Source organism: Malus domestica, chromosome 06 (assembly GCF_042453785.1).
Source record: "Malus domestica chromosome 06, GDT2T_hap1".
Classification (NCBI taxonomy): Eukaryota; Viridiplantae; Streptophyta; class Magnoliopsida; order Rosales; family Rosaceae; genus Malus; species Malus domestica.
The window spans coordinates 9,972,851-9,990,192 of NC_091666.1; the positions used below are offsets into that span (position 1 = coordinate 9,972,851).

The 17,342-nt window shown below is 37.2% G+C and overlaps 1 long non-coding RNA gene across 1 annotated transcript; it reads right to left on the bottom strand.

The window, feature by feature from the left end:
- Positions 1-15,256: 15,256 nt before the first annotated feature.
- Positions 15,257-17,058, bottom strand: LOC139197050 (uncharacterized). Its single transcript, XR_011582035.1, has 2 exons — positions 16,979-17,058; positions 15,257-15,427 (listed from the first exon to the last, which is right to left on the bottom strand). It is a non-coding gene; the product is annotated as an uncharacterized lncRNA (long non-coding RNA).
- Between the last annotated feature and the right edge of the window lie 284 nt (positions 17,059-17,342).

Genomic DNA, 17,342 nt, shown 5'->3' on the forward strand with positions numbered 1-17,342 from the left:
GGAGTCCCATTCACTGACAACACTTGAGTAAGCAAGCCCAAGCTACTGGAATTCAACTCGAGGTAGTACAACTTCCCTCGTCTAATACCATAACCAATCATCTTCCGCATCTGGATGTCCTTAAATACACAAAAATAAGGCCAAAACACCACCAAACAATGTAAGGCAAGGGTTATTTGGGCAACCGCTAATAAATTATAATTCAAGGAGGGAACCACAAGAACAGTATCAAGTTTCATGGTATTAGAAAGAGAAATCGTGCCTTCCCCAAGGATGGGGCAGCATCACCAGTAGCCACATTAACCTCGGTGTGGGTAGAGTTTTTTAGTGAAGGAACTTGTCTAGAATCACAAGTCTTATGTTCAGTAGCTCCAGAATCAATTATCCATGTATTATTCATAACAGAAGTGCAAACATTAAGTGCTTTACCATTGGTACCTGTCGGTGCGGTTAGAGGGGTTGTGGGCCTTGGCTACCATTGCAGCTACTTTTGAGCTTTGGCCTTATTCTTCATAGCTTCCTTGCGATCTGCTTCATGACAGACATACAAATAAGCAGCCTGAAGTCCAAATGGTGGGTCTTTGCACAGTATTTCTCCACGAACTTGATCAAACCCATCATCAAGCCCACCAAGAAACAAATACAACCTTTGTTGCTCGATTGTCTTCTGGAAAATCAGAACATCTGCTTCACATGTCATGGCAATTTTATTAAAGTGGTCTAATTCCTAAAAAATCTCTGTCAATTCTCCAAAGTAGCTAGCCAAAGGCCACCCATTATGCCTGACACGTGAAGCTTTCTGATTTAATGAATAAATTCTAGCCTCATCATTCTCATCAAAATAAGCAGTCTTAAGAGCATCCTAGATCTCTTTAGAAGTTAACAAACGAATATAACATTTTATGATCTCCGACTTCATTGCCAAAACAAGAGCCAACTCTTAATTCTCTGATCTTCAGAGAACCAATCATCATATTTGGGATCATCCTCTGTAGGGGCCTTAATAGACCCACAAAGATATCCCATCTTCTTCCTTCCAGCAATATGAATTGAATAAGAGGAGCCCATATATCATAGTTCTTCTCATCCAAAACCATCCCAATGTTGAAGCTTGAATTATCCGGAAAAATCATGACCGGAGCGGTAGCAGAAACGATTTGGTTGTTCTTGGCAGACATCTTTCACGAATAGGAAATTTGTGCAGCAACAAAGGTACTCGGGGCAACAACAACACATGTTGCTCACCATAATTCAGGATAGAAGATCGGAACACAGCAACAACTTCACGTTGCTTACTATTCGTCGAAGGCACCACGGTGGTGTTGGGCACGGCACAGTAACAAACCCTGTTAGGGTTCGAAACTTTCTTTCCTTTTTTTTACGACCTGGCTCTAGTGCCAAGAAGAGAATGCTTTGAATGTGATAATTGTATTCTTCTCATTCTAAGGAATATATAATCATGTACAATCCTACTACAATAAGGAAAGAATAATTACAATCAATCTACAATCTAAACTAGGAAACCCAATCTACAATCTAAACGGGAAATATTATACAAATCAACAGGGAGGAGGATTCTCTCCCCTCCTATTCTCATCCCCTTCCTTCCCCTTCTCTCACATATTGTTTTTTGTCTTATTATCTCTATAAAAAAAAATCAATATAAGATGTTGACGTGGCTAAACCGTAACCGTTCAAATAGGAGAAGAGGAAAAGGGAGAAAGATTAAGAGGGGAGAGAATCCTCCTCCAATCAACAAGATGCACTAGTCTAAAAGAAATTGATCTTTTGGTTAAAAAAGCACCAATTTTTTACATGGCTGAGACCATAGAGATTCCACTTCATGGCATAACCAGAGCCTGCCAAAAGTATAGCTGCTCACTGTGACATTTTGCGTTCTATCTATTCTAATGGCAAGCATTACGTACCAACAGTGTGGTTAATCCCTCTTCCGTTCGATTTACACTGCATGAGAGTTGTATCAATCCAGTTGCATGTCACACATTCACATGCGTCGCAGGCAAACAAACAACGGCCGAACAGAAAAATGAAATTGCAGCATGACTAGAGGTTGAACATGCAAAAATACTCATTAAATCTTAAGAAAACTGTATATATGAAAGATCAAACGTTGCTTTCGCTAATCATATTTTTTTTATTTATAAAAAAGTAGCTTTCGTCCTCATGATTAATTAGAAACTAATCTCATAAGTCAACCCTCACTATAATGTTGGAAATTCTTAAAGTCAACTTATAATTTATAATTAACCTTGTCATCAGCCAAGTGCTACTATTGTTATCGTAGAAAATAGAACATATATGTCACATCTTGGCCTGGGTCCCCACCACATTCGGGCTTGACTTCATCGTAGTACGATATTGTCCGCTTTGGGTCCCGACCACGCCCTCACGGTTTTGTTTCTGGGAACTCACACGAGAACTTCTGAGTAGGTTGCCCATCCTGGGAATGCTCTCGCCCGAACTCGCTTTACTTCGGAGTTTCGATGGAACTCAAAACCAGTGAGTTTCCAAAAGGCCTCGTGCTAGGTAGAGATGGGAATATACATATAAAGCTTACAGGATCCACTCTCATGGGTGATGTGGGATGTTACAATCCACCCCCTTAGTGGCCCAACGTCCTTGTCGACACACATTCGGCCAGGGATTGGCTTTGATACCAAATTATCACATCCCGGCCCAGGCTCCCACCACATCCTGGGCTCGACTCCACCGTAACACGATATTGTCCGCTTTGGTCCCCGACCATGCCCTCAATGTTTTGTTTCTGGGAACTCACATGAGAACTTCCCAGTAGGTCGCCCATTCTGAGAATACTCTCACCCGAACTCGCTTAACTTCAAAGTTTCGATGGAATCCGAAGCCAGTGAGTTCCCAAAATGCCTCGTGCTAGGTAGAGATGAAAATATACATATAAGGTTTACATGATTCACTCCCATAAGTGATGTGGGATGTTACAATAAATATATTAGTAGGTAGCCAAGTTAAACCAACCCTAGAATTTACGTACCGGCCTTCTTTTTTTTCTGATCCAAAAAAATTTACGTACCCACTTAGTACGTCTGCATGATTGGCTGTTATGGTGCCCCAAAGGACCATTAGCGTCAACCTATAATTTTAGTTACTAATTTATTAACATATGTTTGAATTTGAGAAGCATGACAGGTTAGGTTGGGTGCATGCTGGGTCTCCTGAGCATGGTCAAGTCAACTCACACTGACCTAACCACATTAACCTGAGCTGGCTACAACAGTACTTTTCTTGTTGTTCATTGTACCAAAAGTGAAGGTGCCGGGGAAGAGGATGGGATGTTACAAATTACTATGGCAGAACCTGATGAGTCTGTCACTTGTTAAAAGGCCAGTTGTCGATCCAAAGGTTCCAAACTTTGCACTTGGTCACTTTATGGATATTAGTACCATAAAAAATTCATGCATTGACAACTCAATTGCAGGCTGAGAAACATTTAGTAATGTTGCCTGAATTATAAGTATTTTTATATGGAGTTGATTTTCTGCAATCCTGTTATGATACTCTCCTCATTCCTTTTTATTTATGTGATCATGATTAAATTATATTAATATTTTATATTTCTATTATTTTTTGTCTTATTATCTCTATAAAAAATCAATAAAAATGTTGATATGATTTAACTGTGACTGTACAAATAGGAGAGGATGAGAAGGGTACCATAATAGGAGGGCAGACAATTTGCCTCCTTTTTATATACATGACGTGCGGTGGAAGTCGAACTTGGGAGTTTGGGTGCAACAGAACCAATTCATCTACAAGTTCATTGCAAATGAATTATAATTCTTGTAATTGTCCTATAAACTTTTAATTTGGTTTTAATTGTTTTAAAACTCATTAACTTTTAATTCGTGCCAACATCCTTTGCCATTAATTCTGTTAGATTAATAGTTATTTTTCAGATACTTAGTACTACAGTATAGTGATATTCCTCTTCACTTAATAAGTGAGAGGTCTTAGGTTCGATTTTCACCAAAGAAGAATAAGAATCACATTATTATGTTTAGTCCAATGTGAGGCTGAACACACTCTCATACCCCTTAATTGTGACAACCTGTCCCTAATTTTACGATTTTATAAATTTTAAAAATGTGAATTTACGAGAATACCCTAGAGGCGAGAATATTGATTTTCATTGACCGCTAGTTTACGATGCGTATGAACTATTACCTTACTGTATTCCAAAAGTATTTGGCGGTGCGGACTGTTATTTATTATTTTATTCATTTCTCATAAATACCATTATATTATTTTAATAGTTTGTTGTTAGGAATTTGAGGGAAAGAAGAAGGAAGCGGGAAGGAAGGATAACAGAGGGAAAAAAAGGGGATTGGGCAAGGATGCCCAATCGCAAAGAAAGGGACAGGACGAACAAATTAGAAGAGGAGGGAGGAGAGTCTGCCCAATGAGAAGAGATGAAAGGATGAGAAATGAGAGAGGAGAAAAGGAGAGGATCGGCCTGATCCCTTGGACTCGCGACCTTGACCTGACTCTTTTCGTTGAATTCTCCGGCTTGCTTCAACCTCCCATCACCCCCAAACACCTTTATGACATCCCAACATCCAAATTGACCCAAAAATCGATGAGTTTCATCGTGATTTCACAAAGAACCCCCGTACGGGTGCCGTGAAACCCTAGCCTTCAACTCACTAATTGTGAAACCATCTCCTCCAATTACCACCACTAGAGCACTCCCCTAGAACCCAGGAACAAAGCCTAGGCAGTGGTGAAGGCGTCGAAGCAAGTTTGGAGGTCCAATCGAGCACACCTAAGTATAGGGTTTCCGACAGGTTTTAACAAAATTGAAGCTCTTCTCGGCCAAATTGACTTTGGTCACAGGTATGAAAGTTCGTCTACTTTTTGAGATCTTCATTCTTGTAAATTTTTTGAAATAGTTGGATTTTCCGACAAGTCGGGGTGGCCGACCGCCACCCACGGCAGCGCGTGTGGTGGCTCGTGGTCGGGGGACCGTCGATGTTATTCTTAGGCTAAATTAGATGCTTGAGCTCAGTTTTGGTACTTGTATAACATAGGTTGATTGTTTGGACCTAAATTCATTAAGATGTGTTACTTGGTAAAGATGTGAATCAATGATCCGACCATTGGATCGTCACTAAACTTTAATATGTTATAGTACGTAATATTTGAGGACCATAGGAACTTACGGATCGGGAATCCAATATACGGATCTTCCCGAATTGGATTTGAAAGTTCATAAAATAAAATGTTAACCGTCACTTGGTTTTGGCAATTGGAGGATATCCGACCGTTAGATTATAATGAAACTTTAGGATGTTGTTTTAGAAGCATAATGTAAATATTTGGAAGTAATGGATCAAAAATCCGTGGTGCAGATCTTCCGGATCGAATCGTAAGGATGTTTTATGTGAATTATGTATTCTATCGATAAGAATTCTGAGTTGTGAATTGATAATTGGTCACAGGCACCAATCATTCGTGATGCCTCTATGGTTGTGCTAGGGAGTTGTAGCGTAAACTCCATGTGAGTGGGCTTTTGTTTCCAGTATATATATGTATGCTTGGTATTTTTCCCAGAAAATGCGTTTAAATGGAATTATGTTTTGAAATGCCATGCCTTATGATTTATACTTAGATTATGAGTTAGTATAGTATGCATATTGTGATTTGACGTTGTGGACGCTCAAGTAAGTACCAGGTGAGTTATAGATTGTTAATGTGAATTGATGATTATGTGAGATGTGTTGAGAGCTCATAAACTTGCACCACGGTGTTAGTGCTCCCGCTTGTGGCCAGGGCACAGGCCTTCACGTGATATTCACCTCCCGCACCGCACGCTCACCTTGGATCCAAGTTAAGTGCACATGCCTGTCGTATAGACCACTATAGGTGGTTCCGACTCGTAGGTGACCCACAATTATTCCCATAGTCTTCACGTGATTGTAGCACTAGAGCGTATTTGTTTACACCTAGTCATGTCGTATACTTGATGAGCTATGGGTTCAGCCGTACAGGCTACAATAGGTGGATCCGGCTGACATATTACTTTTATTGATTTACTTCACCTGGTTCACTCGTTATTGATGCTGAGATATTTGACATGGCATATATGTGGATTTTGCTAATTCAAGTATGGTTTCAATATATGTATATATTCTATTTTCTGGGAATTTATACAGGTTTTACAGCGAGGGGTTACTACCTTTAATAATTGAAATGGTTTTTGAAAACTTTGTTTTTTGCCCACTCACACTTTCTGTTTTGCGCCCCTCCAGGTTTAATTTGCTGAAAGTTTGTATCGACGAGGATTATTGGCAAATCTCAGGATAGGTGGTTACTTCTGAGGGTATAATCCTTATCCACTCCACTATACTTACTTATGCTCTATCGTCACACATGAAGTGAGTTCATTCCAACTCACCCATGCACTCTAGTATTTAGGCACTCTTAGGTTTAAATTTATTCACATTTTTCCACATCATCACACCTTGTGGCTTCGTCACCTTCCAAGTGTCGGCCAACACAACTCGATTCGGAATCCTAGTGGACATTTTGGGTCGGGGTGTGTCATTAATATAGATAATATCGTTTGTCAAAAAAATAGTTATTCTCTTTCATATTTTATGGTAGGACCCTTGATAAAGCTCTACAACAGTTTTCTCTTTTATTAATTAAAGCTAGATCATGGTTAGCTCTCTTTCATATAAGTTCTACGACATATTAAGCAACACAAGTAAGCAAAAAACGAAAACTGTTGGTACAAACTTATCTGTGAGTTGTGAAATGTGGGAAGGGACTTTTCCATTTCAGATGTCATGACGAATATCACTTGCTTTCTCCATCACATCTCTTCTTGCCTTCACAGAGTTGTCGTGTATCCCATATTCTTTGAGCTCTTTAATCTACCCAAAAAATATTCAAAAAATAAAATTCAGGATAAAAAAATTTAATATCAATAATACATGATCCTTTTATAACGTCCATGTTAATCATATTTTCATGATTGGAATTCGTTATTTGTACTCTAAAAACCATCTCCTTTCTTTTTCCTTAGAATTTTAGTTTTAGTTTTAATTTTCATGGTGGTTAACACTAGTGTCGATAAATATATGAACTGATGGTGGGAAATCTCCAAGAAGATACTAACGTGCCACACTATATTTAGGAGATGAATCAGTCTCGTTTTTGCCACCAATCGCCCAGATTATGGGTGACAAGTCAGTCATGCACAGTGGAACACAAAGAGGAGAGGTCTTTGGAAATGGATTCTCTCCGGATCCCTTCTACTAAATTCATCAAATTAAAAGATTCGAGCTTTTAAAATTTGATTCAACGGTTACAAACAAGAGATTCCTTTAAAAATTATAATAACTTTTTCCGTTAAATCAAATTTCAAAAACCCGGATACCTTGATTTAATGGATTTGATAGAAAGGATCCGAAGATGGTCCCTTTGTAGATCCTTTTGAGTGCTTTCTAGTCATTCTCCTTGTGTAGTGCAAAAAGGGCATTGTTTATCATATTGCGGAGTATTGAATCACTTGAAATATCTTTAGGTGAAAAAAAATTAATATATAACGGTCAAAAAGTTTAAAATATCCTATATTATGGACCTGTATGGAAGTTTTGCTGCAAAAAGATGGTAGCTAGGGTTATAATTGCAACTACCTTCAGATGCAAATAACCACTCAAAGCTAGTTTAAGTTCTAATTTCTAACTGCTCTCAGATTTCAAAATCTAGAAGACTCTGATTTGATCATAGGCTTCGATTATACATGGAATTTGGTAATGATTATTAAGGTTTATTAAAATAAATAAAATAAAATAAAAAACAACATGCACATGTGGTCAATTGGTCCGGGCCCACTTAACCAATCACCTAAAGTTGTTACCAAATTTGGTCCTAAATACGGAAGTATTTTCATTCAGATCACATGAAGATCTGCTACAATTTGACTCGAGCATAGGGTGGCCTGACCTAATTTGCATGAGCCATTGATACTCTAGCTTTTAAAGCCTGTGATCATTTATGTCACTTCGTACTACGGTCTAGTGGTATTATTCTTCACTTGTAAGTAAGAGGTTTTAGGTTCGATTTTCGTCAAAAGAGAATTTGAACCACATTATTGATAGCCCATTGTGACGCTAAATCCGTCCCTCTCCCCTTTAATGTAGATAATTTGATCAAAAAGAATAAAATTAAAGCTGTGATCATTTCTAAAAAATCAACATAATTAGAAATTGTTTAGTAATGTAACTATTATCACCTAAACAAATGAATGTGCAAGTGGTGGATTCCGCTGATAGTTAAGATCTTATACTTTAACTTACTGTGTTCGGAGTTTAAACCCTCTTCCCTCCCCTTAATGTAAATTAATATATAATATTACTTGTACCAAATAGATGAAACTAGTCATTTGATTAGACCTTAGATTATCACATTGTTAACTCATTGGCCAAGCGTTTTAGTTGATTTTTGGCGAGAATTGTCTTTGAATGATCATGACCTAAAAAATGAACGCTTTTTATCAAGTTGATTTAAAACTAAATATTATAAAGGACAAGGGCAAAGGTATAAAATAAATGTACAAAAAGAAAGTTGTGATGACCCGTCCCTAATTTTCCTATTTAATTTCTCTCCGAGTATGTTTATTGATGATTATGTCCTTACGGGCAAGTGATGTGGATGTATTCGTATTGCTTTTATTTTATTTCTCGCTACCATATCTAAATTGTGCACGTTGTTACGAGTTTACGATTATTTTTTTACAGTGTGAAACATTATTTCGGATAGATTTTTATACCCCATTTTCTGTACAAACCCAAAAACCCTATCCCTAGCTTTTACCTAGCCCATCTCGTGCACCCTCCTCCATTATTCACTCTCTCACCAATCACATCTTCCCTTAATTTCTGTCCCCTAATCAGAAAAGAAAAAAAGGAACTCTCTTTCTCTCTCTTCCCACTCTCTCTCTCTCTCATATGCTCTCTCTCTGCAAAACCTTCAAACGAGCTTCAAAGCTTGCAGATCGAACCCAAAAACCACACCATTGTACTCCTCTCATCTTCACGATCACAACCATGTTCTTGAAACCTGGTTTAGACGAGTTTTGACTCGTTAACTCGTGAGGTCCGGACTTGGGCACACTAAGTTTGACGTGTTTTCGAACGAGTTAGGATGTTTTGAAAGTTGGGAAAGCTTCTACACATCATTCTAAAGGTCCTAGGCTTGTTTTGGAAGAAGGTCGATGTGAAACGACCGAGTTTCGAAGAGTTCACTTTTGGCCGAAACTTTTGAGGCTTTTTCCGACAACTTCCGTCCACTTTTTGGACTCTAAACAGATATAACGCAATTCTACTCTTTCCTAGCTTCAAATCCATATATAGTACGTCAAACATGGTTGAGAAATGAAGGAGAATAGTGAATTTGAAATTTTTCCAGAAATCCGGCGAAAAACCGAATTGCAGACGGCGGCGACGGCGAGGCTCATAGGAAAAGGAGACGGAATATTTCGTCAGAGTTGACAGAATATTCCTAACGGCGTCAGGTAACGTCGTTAACTTCTATTAGCTTTTAACGGAATATTCCTACCAGACGTTAGGCATTGGCATGTGCGTGGGGCACGTCTGGCCATGCCCTTGACGGCGTGTAGGGGCGCGTGAGCCATCCAAATTTTTTTTTGAAAATTTGAGGATGTTCATGAAGTCGAGTAGGTCACGATGGTATATTTAGATTTGATAAAACTATGGGGGTTTTATTTAGGTTTCCGTATATGTGCTTTAATTAATTTTATTTTAGTTATTTCACATATAGGGGAAACGTATCCCAAGGACATTCGAGGCCAAGCTAGGCTCGGGGGTTTCGACCCAGTGACGTACTTGTGAGTGTGCAATTTGTTTTCATACCTATACATATTTATAGTTTCCATAAATGCGTATTTACTTCACTTTTGTGCTTATTTTGCCAAGTATCGTTCTTGTGATATTAATTGTGATAAATGTTGTTATATGATTGGGATATTACTGTCATGGCATTCATACATATTTGTACATGCTCATCTTGCTGCACCCCGGTGTTAGTACTCGCCCTAGGGCCAGGGCCAGTCCTTCACGTGTATGTTCACATCGCACCATTCGCTCGCCTTGGATCCAAGTTAGGTGCCAGTCCTGTCGGGCAGATTGCATTAGGCAATCCGACTTGTATGTGATGTGCTTCTGCACCAGTCTTCATGTGATCATAGTACTAGAGCACATTGATTACACCCAGTTTTGTTCGTGTCAAAAATTATCTGTTCGAACTCGTGTGTCAGCTTAGATGGATGAGCATTTAGTTATACTTGATTATCACATGGTTGTATTATTGTGGCATTCGATGCATCATGATTTGGCATACTTCTGGTTATAAAACTGTTATATTATTGTTGTTTTATTATTAACATACTTACGTAGTATGTTTTAAGGAAACTATACTTGTTTTACGGCGAGGGGTTAGTATATTCGAAATAAAAGATTTTCCTTTAAGCATTGTTTTGCTGACCCACTCAACTTTGTTTTTCGCCCCTCCAGGACCTAGATAGTTGTACTCTTTGTAGAACTCGAGGAATCTCAGCAGTTCTAACATTCTCTTCTGATTTAACATAGGAACTTATCACTGTTGTGTAATAAGTGTACTTTAGTTACTTTGACTACTCTTCTGTAGTCTCACTGTCTATTTCACTCTGAATAAGTGTAGTGGGTTCATCCCATGATTGCGCACTCTTTCCCTTTCATTATTTAGTATAATTAGTTCTAATTAGCTTCAATTTCTTTCACTTTCTGCATCACTTACCCTTATGGTTACGTCACCTCACGGTGATGGCCAGCATGCTTCGACCTTTCCAGGTCGGGGTGTGTCAAAAGTAACTAGCATTTTCTTTGGCATATTCATATTACCATGTTCCAAGCATAAAATAGTATTTTGTAATCACATTTGTCTTAAATTGCTTTAAAATGGCTGAATTGTAATGGTTAACCCATTGCATCATTAGCTTGTTTTCTTTTCCCCCCTTCAAATCCAATTCATTGTATTTGTTCCAATGCTCCTAATAAGCATAACGTATAAAAACCTAGCTCTTAATAATGCTCCATTAATTAAACCAGAAATTAAGCATAGGTGACAAGAGCATCATGTAATTAATCACTCGCAAGTTATACATATCAATTACGGTAAGTATATTTTTAAACGATAATACTAGGCAGACCACATTTTAAAAGTGTAAAATCTTTTAACTTAAATTCGAACTTCGCAACTAACTCATACTCATCCTTTTACATTAATGTCATAAGAAACTAAAGATCGCCATAGCAAGTAAAATATAGTTTCGTTTGAAATGACAAGCTACAAGTTTAATTAGCAATGCTCATAAAATAATTAATTATGTGCATCGCCATAGTTAACAAAAAGGTCCTTATCACTCAACCAATCCTCTCTCCAATCTCCATCTCCATCTCATCCGAAGGAGGATTCTCTTCTCTTCTAATCTCTCTCCTTCCCTCCCCTCCTACTTGAATGGTTACGGTTAAACCATGTAAGTGAGCGGTCTTAGGTTTGAATCTCGTGGATGGCTAATTCGATACCAAATTAGGTTGCCTATTGTGTGGTTTAGCCAAACTCCCCATCCTCTTGTTAAAATATATCGTTGTACTAAAAAAACAAGGCTTAAATGTTAATATGGTCCCTGTGTTTTAGTCATTGGATCAATTTAGTCCCTTTGTTTTCAATTTGACCAATTTAGTCCTTGCGTTTTTCTCCATTAGTCAATTAAGGATATTTTATCTAATATCTGTGAAAAATTCATAACTTGTTATAAACTTATTTATAAACTTATTTATTTGATTTAAAATATTTTAAAATGAAATAAAATTAAAAATTAAACAAAAAATTATTCTCCTTCTAGCTCCTCAACCTCTTCCCTACCCCCTCTTTTTTCTATGTCACAACCTTAATAATTTTTCAGATTGAAAGTATTATCTCTTCTATGTGTTATTTCTCATTGATTTGGATTTTTTTCTGAAAGGTAATTATATCTCTTATAATTTTTCTTATGAATTTTGTAAAAAAGATTGAATGAAATGTCCTTAATTGGCTAATAGAGATAAACACGTGAACTAAATTGGCCAAATTGAAAACACGGAAACTAAATTGGCCATATGACTATAACAAAAAGACCATTTTGACATTTAAGCCAAAAAACAATAAGCATAATCAACATTTGCCCATGGTTTTTCTTCCTAACAAATATTTCTATAGCACCAGTTATAGTACTACACAGTTTAGGCTATTCCTCTTTATTTAAAATGAATAAATTTTAAGTTCGAATTTCGTAAATAACAAGTTTGATACCAAATTATCTAATCATATCAAACTCATTATGCAGCTTCGGAAAAAATTTCAACCTATTTGTGTGAATATATTATCGTATTAAAAGAATTTTTTTTTTGGTAGATAAAATTAAAAATGTACGTGTAAAAGTTGAAAGAGGCAACCTCAATGGATTGGATGGGCTGGACCACCTCCGCACCCAAAACCCTAATAAATAGTGGCTCACAGCTCCACTGTGAACCACCACTACAACCTCTATCCCTATGGGCTTGGAGCCATGGGCCTCTCAATTTTAATAAAATATATTTTTACTTGCTATCGTCAATAAAAGTTAAACCTACCGCATAAAATTCAACCCCGAACCTTCATTCTCTCTTTCATACGTCACTTTGACTTGCACCCATCCTTCCTTATACATTATATTCATGTCAAAAACGACGCGCACTAGAATGATGCACTCTTAACTAGGCCTGACAAACGGATCATGTCTGTCGTGTTCGTGTCGTTTTTGTATAACACATGTTATCTTAACGGATCGTGTCGTGTCACACCCGTTATCTTAACGGGTCCTTAACAGGTCGGGTCATTTTACCCAACGGGTAAAGTGACCTGATCCGTTATGAAAAATATTTTTTTTTCTTAAATTTGCACATACCACACATTGCCATATAAATATTACTTCAAAACATTAAAACACATTTGTCGATGAAAAAGTTTTTGTCTTCAAAATATTACATACACTACTAGTCTATTACAAAATATTAAATATGCAAGAATATGCAAAATGAAAGAGTTTTTGTTTTCAAGGTTGTGAAGCCCTTCTCAAAAGTATAAACATTGCCGATGGAACACAAAGCTTACATGTTATTCCTAATAAACATCCATACACTACTAATCTATTACAAAATATTAAATGTACAAGGATATGCAAAATGAAAGAGTTTTTGTTTTCAAGGTTGTGAAGCCCTTCTCAAAAGTTTAAACCTTGCCGATGGAACACAAAGCTTGCATGTTATTCCTTTTACAAAATCCTCAATTTTCATCGATCATAAGATTTTGTGGTATCCACTAGTGTAAATATTTTAAATTGAAGATTGAATTCATTCATTGTATTCATATAGGGTCAAGGAGTGTAGCTGTAAAAAATCATCAACATTGGAGTTAAAATAACCGTTAAATCGTGATTTTTCGTTGATAACCGTTGAAAAGTTTTGTCACGTTACTTGATCTCTGAATGTTTTTTTTTTTTTTTTGCGATTTTTGGCGTATGTGATCTTGAAGCATAAACAAACAAGTTTGACGGTTGGATCATTGAATTTAGTTTCGTAGAATGTGTATCCCATCAAAACGATAGATTCACTAACACTTAAGAGTTTATTTATACTTTCATTAAGTATAACATAAGATTTTGTGGTATCCACTAGTGTAAATATTTTAAATTGAAGATCGAATTCATTCATTGTATTCATATAGGGTCAAGGAGTGTAGCTGTAAAAAAATCACCAAAATCAAAGTTAAAATAACTGTTAAATCGTGATTTTTCGTTTATAACTGTCGAAAAGTTTTGTCCCGTTACTTGATCTCTGAATGTTTGTTTTTTGCAATTTTTGGCGTATGCGATCTCGAAGTATATACAAACATGTTTGATGGTTGGATCGTTGAAACTAGTTTCGTAGAATGCGTATCCCATCAAAACAATAGATTCACTAACACTTAAGAGTTTATTCATACTTTCATTAAGTATAGGGTGAAGTGCCGATTTAGTCCCTGAACTATTACCTTAGTGAAAATTAGGTCCCTGAATTATTTTTTCGGTAAATTAAGTCCCTAAATTCATTAAAAATTGCTAATTTCATCCCTACTATTGTATTCAAAGCTATTTTGTCCAATTTTTCTTCAACTTAAGTCACTTGACACACTTTAAAGTGTAATACCGTCATTTTCTGGCCTATAAGCCCTTCACATTTCATATAGGTTACGAATCTAACATCTAATTTACCCTCCAAAATTAACTTACACTATTTCTTATGAAAAACTACCAAATTACCTTCCAAAGTTAACTCCATACACTATTTCTTTATGGAAAACTACCAATCTACCCTCTAATGTGTATCACATGCAAGTAACGTGACTTAAATTGACAGAAAATTGAATATAGTAGCTTTGAATATAATATTAGGGATGTAATTGGTAGGTTTTTATAATTCATGGACTAATTTTTCTGAAAAAAAATAGTTTAGGGACCTAATTTTCACTAAGGCGATAATTCAAAGACTAAATTGGCAATTCATCCTTAAGTATAACATAAGATTTTGTGGTATCCACTAGTGTAAATATTTTAAATTGAAGATCGAGTTCATTCATTGTATTCATATAGGGTCAAGGAGTGTAGCTGTAAAAATTCATTAAAATCGAAGTTAAAATAACTGTTAAATCCTGATTTTTCGTTGATAACCGTCGAAAAGTTTTGTCCAGTTACTTGATCTTTGAATGTTTATTTTTGCGATTTTTTGCTGATGCGATCTCAAAGCATATATAAAACACCCCCACCCGGAAAGTCCACTAGGACTCCGAATTGAGCTGTGTTGGCCGACACCTGGAAGGTGACCAAGCCATAAAGTGTGATGATGTGGAAAATGTGAATAGATTTAATCCTAAAAATGCCTAAGTACACGAGTGCGCGGTGAGCAGGTATGGACCCATTTCACACTCGATGTTAGAGTATAAGTAAAGTACAGTTGACACACCGCGACCTGGATCGAGGCATGCTGGCTGTCACAAGAGGGTGACGTAGCCATGTGCACAGTGCAGAAGCAATATTAATATAAGGAATGCGAATAAACAAAAAAAAACTAGATAAGAATAAGTGCAGGATGAAATTAAGTGTAACTAAACACAACCAGATCGTAGGTATCCTAGGTGCAGTCTAGCAGGACAAATACTAATTATACAATACCAAAGATGGTCCTACATTAGTGATAATTTGTCAGAGTTGCCGTGAATTCCTCGTGAGCCACCAACAAGCAGTCCTACCTAAAACCTGGAGGGGCACAAAATAGAAAGTGTGAGTGGGCAAAAACAAAGATTTTCAAAGCCATTTCATTTATCAAAGTAGTAACCCCTCGCCGTAAAACCTGTATAATTCCTAAAAAATGGCATATACAATTATATCCCAAAATCATATTCAAAAATAGCAAATCCACCGAATATACCATGTCAAATCTCAAAAAGAAATAAGTAAGTCAGGTGAAATAAATCAATATGAAATAGCATGCAAGCCGGAGTCACATAACGTGACCTGTACGGTTGGATCTATAACTCATCAACTAGTTCTTTGCACACAAGTCAGAACCACCTAGAGTGGTCTGTACGATAGGTTGGGTGTAAATAAGTACGCTATAGTGCTACGGTCACGTGAAGGCTATGCGAAGTTCGCAAGTCACCTACCAGTCGAAACCACCTAAAATGGTCTGTACGACAGGCTGGAACCTGCCTTGAATCCAAGGTGAGCTTGTGGTGCTGGAGGTGAACGATCACATGAAGGCTAGGCTCTGTCCACGGGCGGAGCACTAACATCGGGGTGCAAGATAATAAGCTCGAAATATATCTCAGCACTAATTTACTCACTACCATCACTACCATCAATATACTCACCTAAAGCTTACCTGAGCGTCCACACCGTCGAGCAACAATATATATGTAACCATAATAATGCACAATTAAACATAAAGAGCATTTGACATAGCATTTCAAAGTATCAAACCATTTAATTAAGCTTTCTGGGAAAAATACCAAGTGTATATATATATATATATATATATATATTTTTTTTTTTTTTTTTTTGAAAACCAAAAGCCCACTCACTGATATGTAGAAGGGTTGTAACCCCCAAGCCTTACTTGACTACGCTCATCCTCAGGATAGGTCTCACCTATATGCGAAACAACTATTTAAACGTTATTTTTAAGCACATAAACAAAACTAGGTAATAACTTCTCATACATTGCTTAATTGGGGTATTGGAATATACCACCGTGACCTACTCAACCTCAGGAACAACCCCACATTTTTAGAAAAATTTTCCGACCACTCACGCTTTGGCCAAGGCACGGCCAGACACGCCGCCCACGCGTAGGCACGTGCCTGGCACACTGACGGATTCCCTAACATCGTTAGGGAATATTCTGTTAAATAAAAGCATATGGCATTAAAGATACTTGACGTCGTTAGAATATTCCGTCAACTTTGACGGAATATTCCCCTTCTTCTCCGGCAAGTCACCGGATTTCGTCGTCATCGCCGTCTACGTCACCAGAAACTGGAAAAACTTCAAACCTTAATATCTCTTCCATTTCTCAACCAAATTTTATGAAAGTTGCACCAAATTGAAGCTTAGGAAATTTTATGAAATTTGCACCTCAATATCTCTTCCATTTCTCAACCAAAATGAAGCTTAGGTCATAAATCCAACGAAATCTCGCAGGAAAAATTCGAGGAAACCGGCTAACCCTGCAACTAAATAAACCCAAGTGTTCCTACATCAAAACCACTCTAAAATTGATCTAATGAGCTAGAAAAGCAAGAATAATACCTTCTTAGGTGTCAAAACAACCTAAAACCTTTGTGATCACGTTGGAGGAATTTCCACCCCTCACCGGAGCTCGGGTAACTCACGTTCTACAGGTCCTCACATCCAACCAAGGGTATAAATCGACTCCTGAGCTTGCAAGGAGTCCAAAGATACCATTCACGACCTCGATCTGTGCCTAAAAAGGTTGGTTGAAAGCTTGTCCGTACAATTGTACGGAAATGAAAAGAAGTCCGAGAGGGAAAGAGAGAGAGAGGGTCCACAGGTTGGTGTGTGTGTATGTGTGTTAAAATGTGTGGTCCAGGTTTAAGCAACCAAACAAAAAAAAATAAAACTTAAAATCTAATTGGTTCAAAAGCTAAGGAAG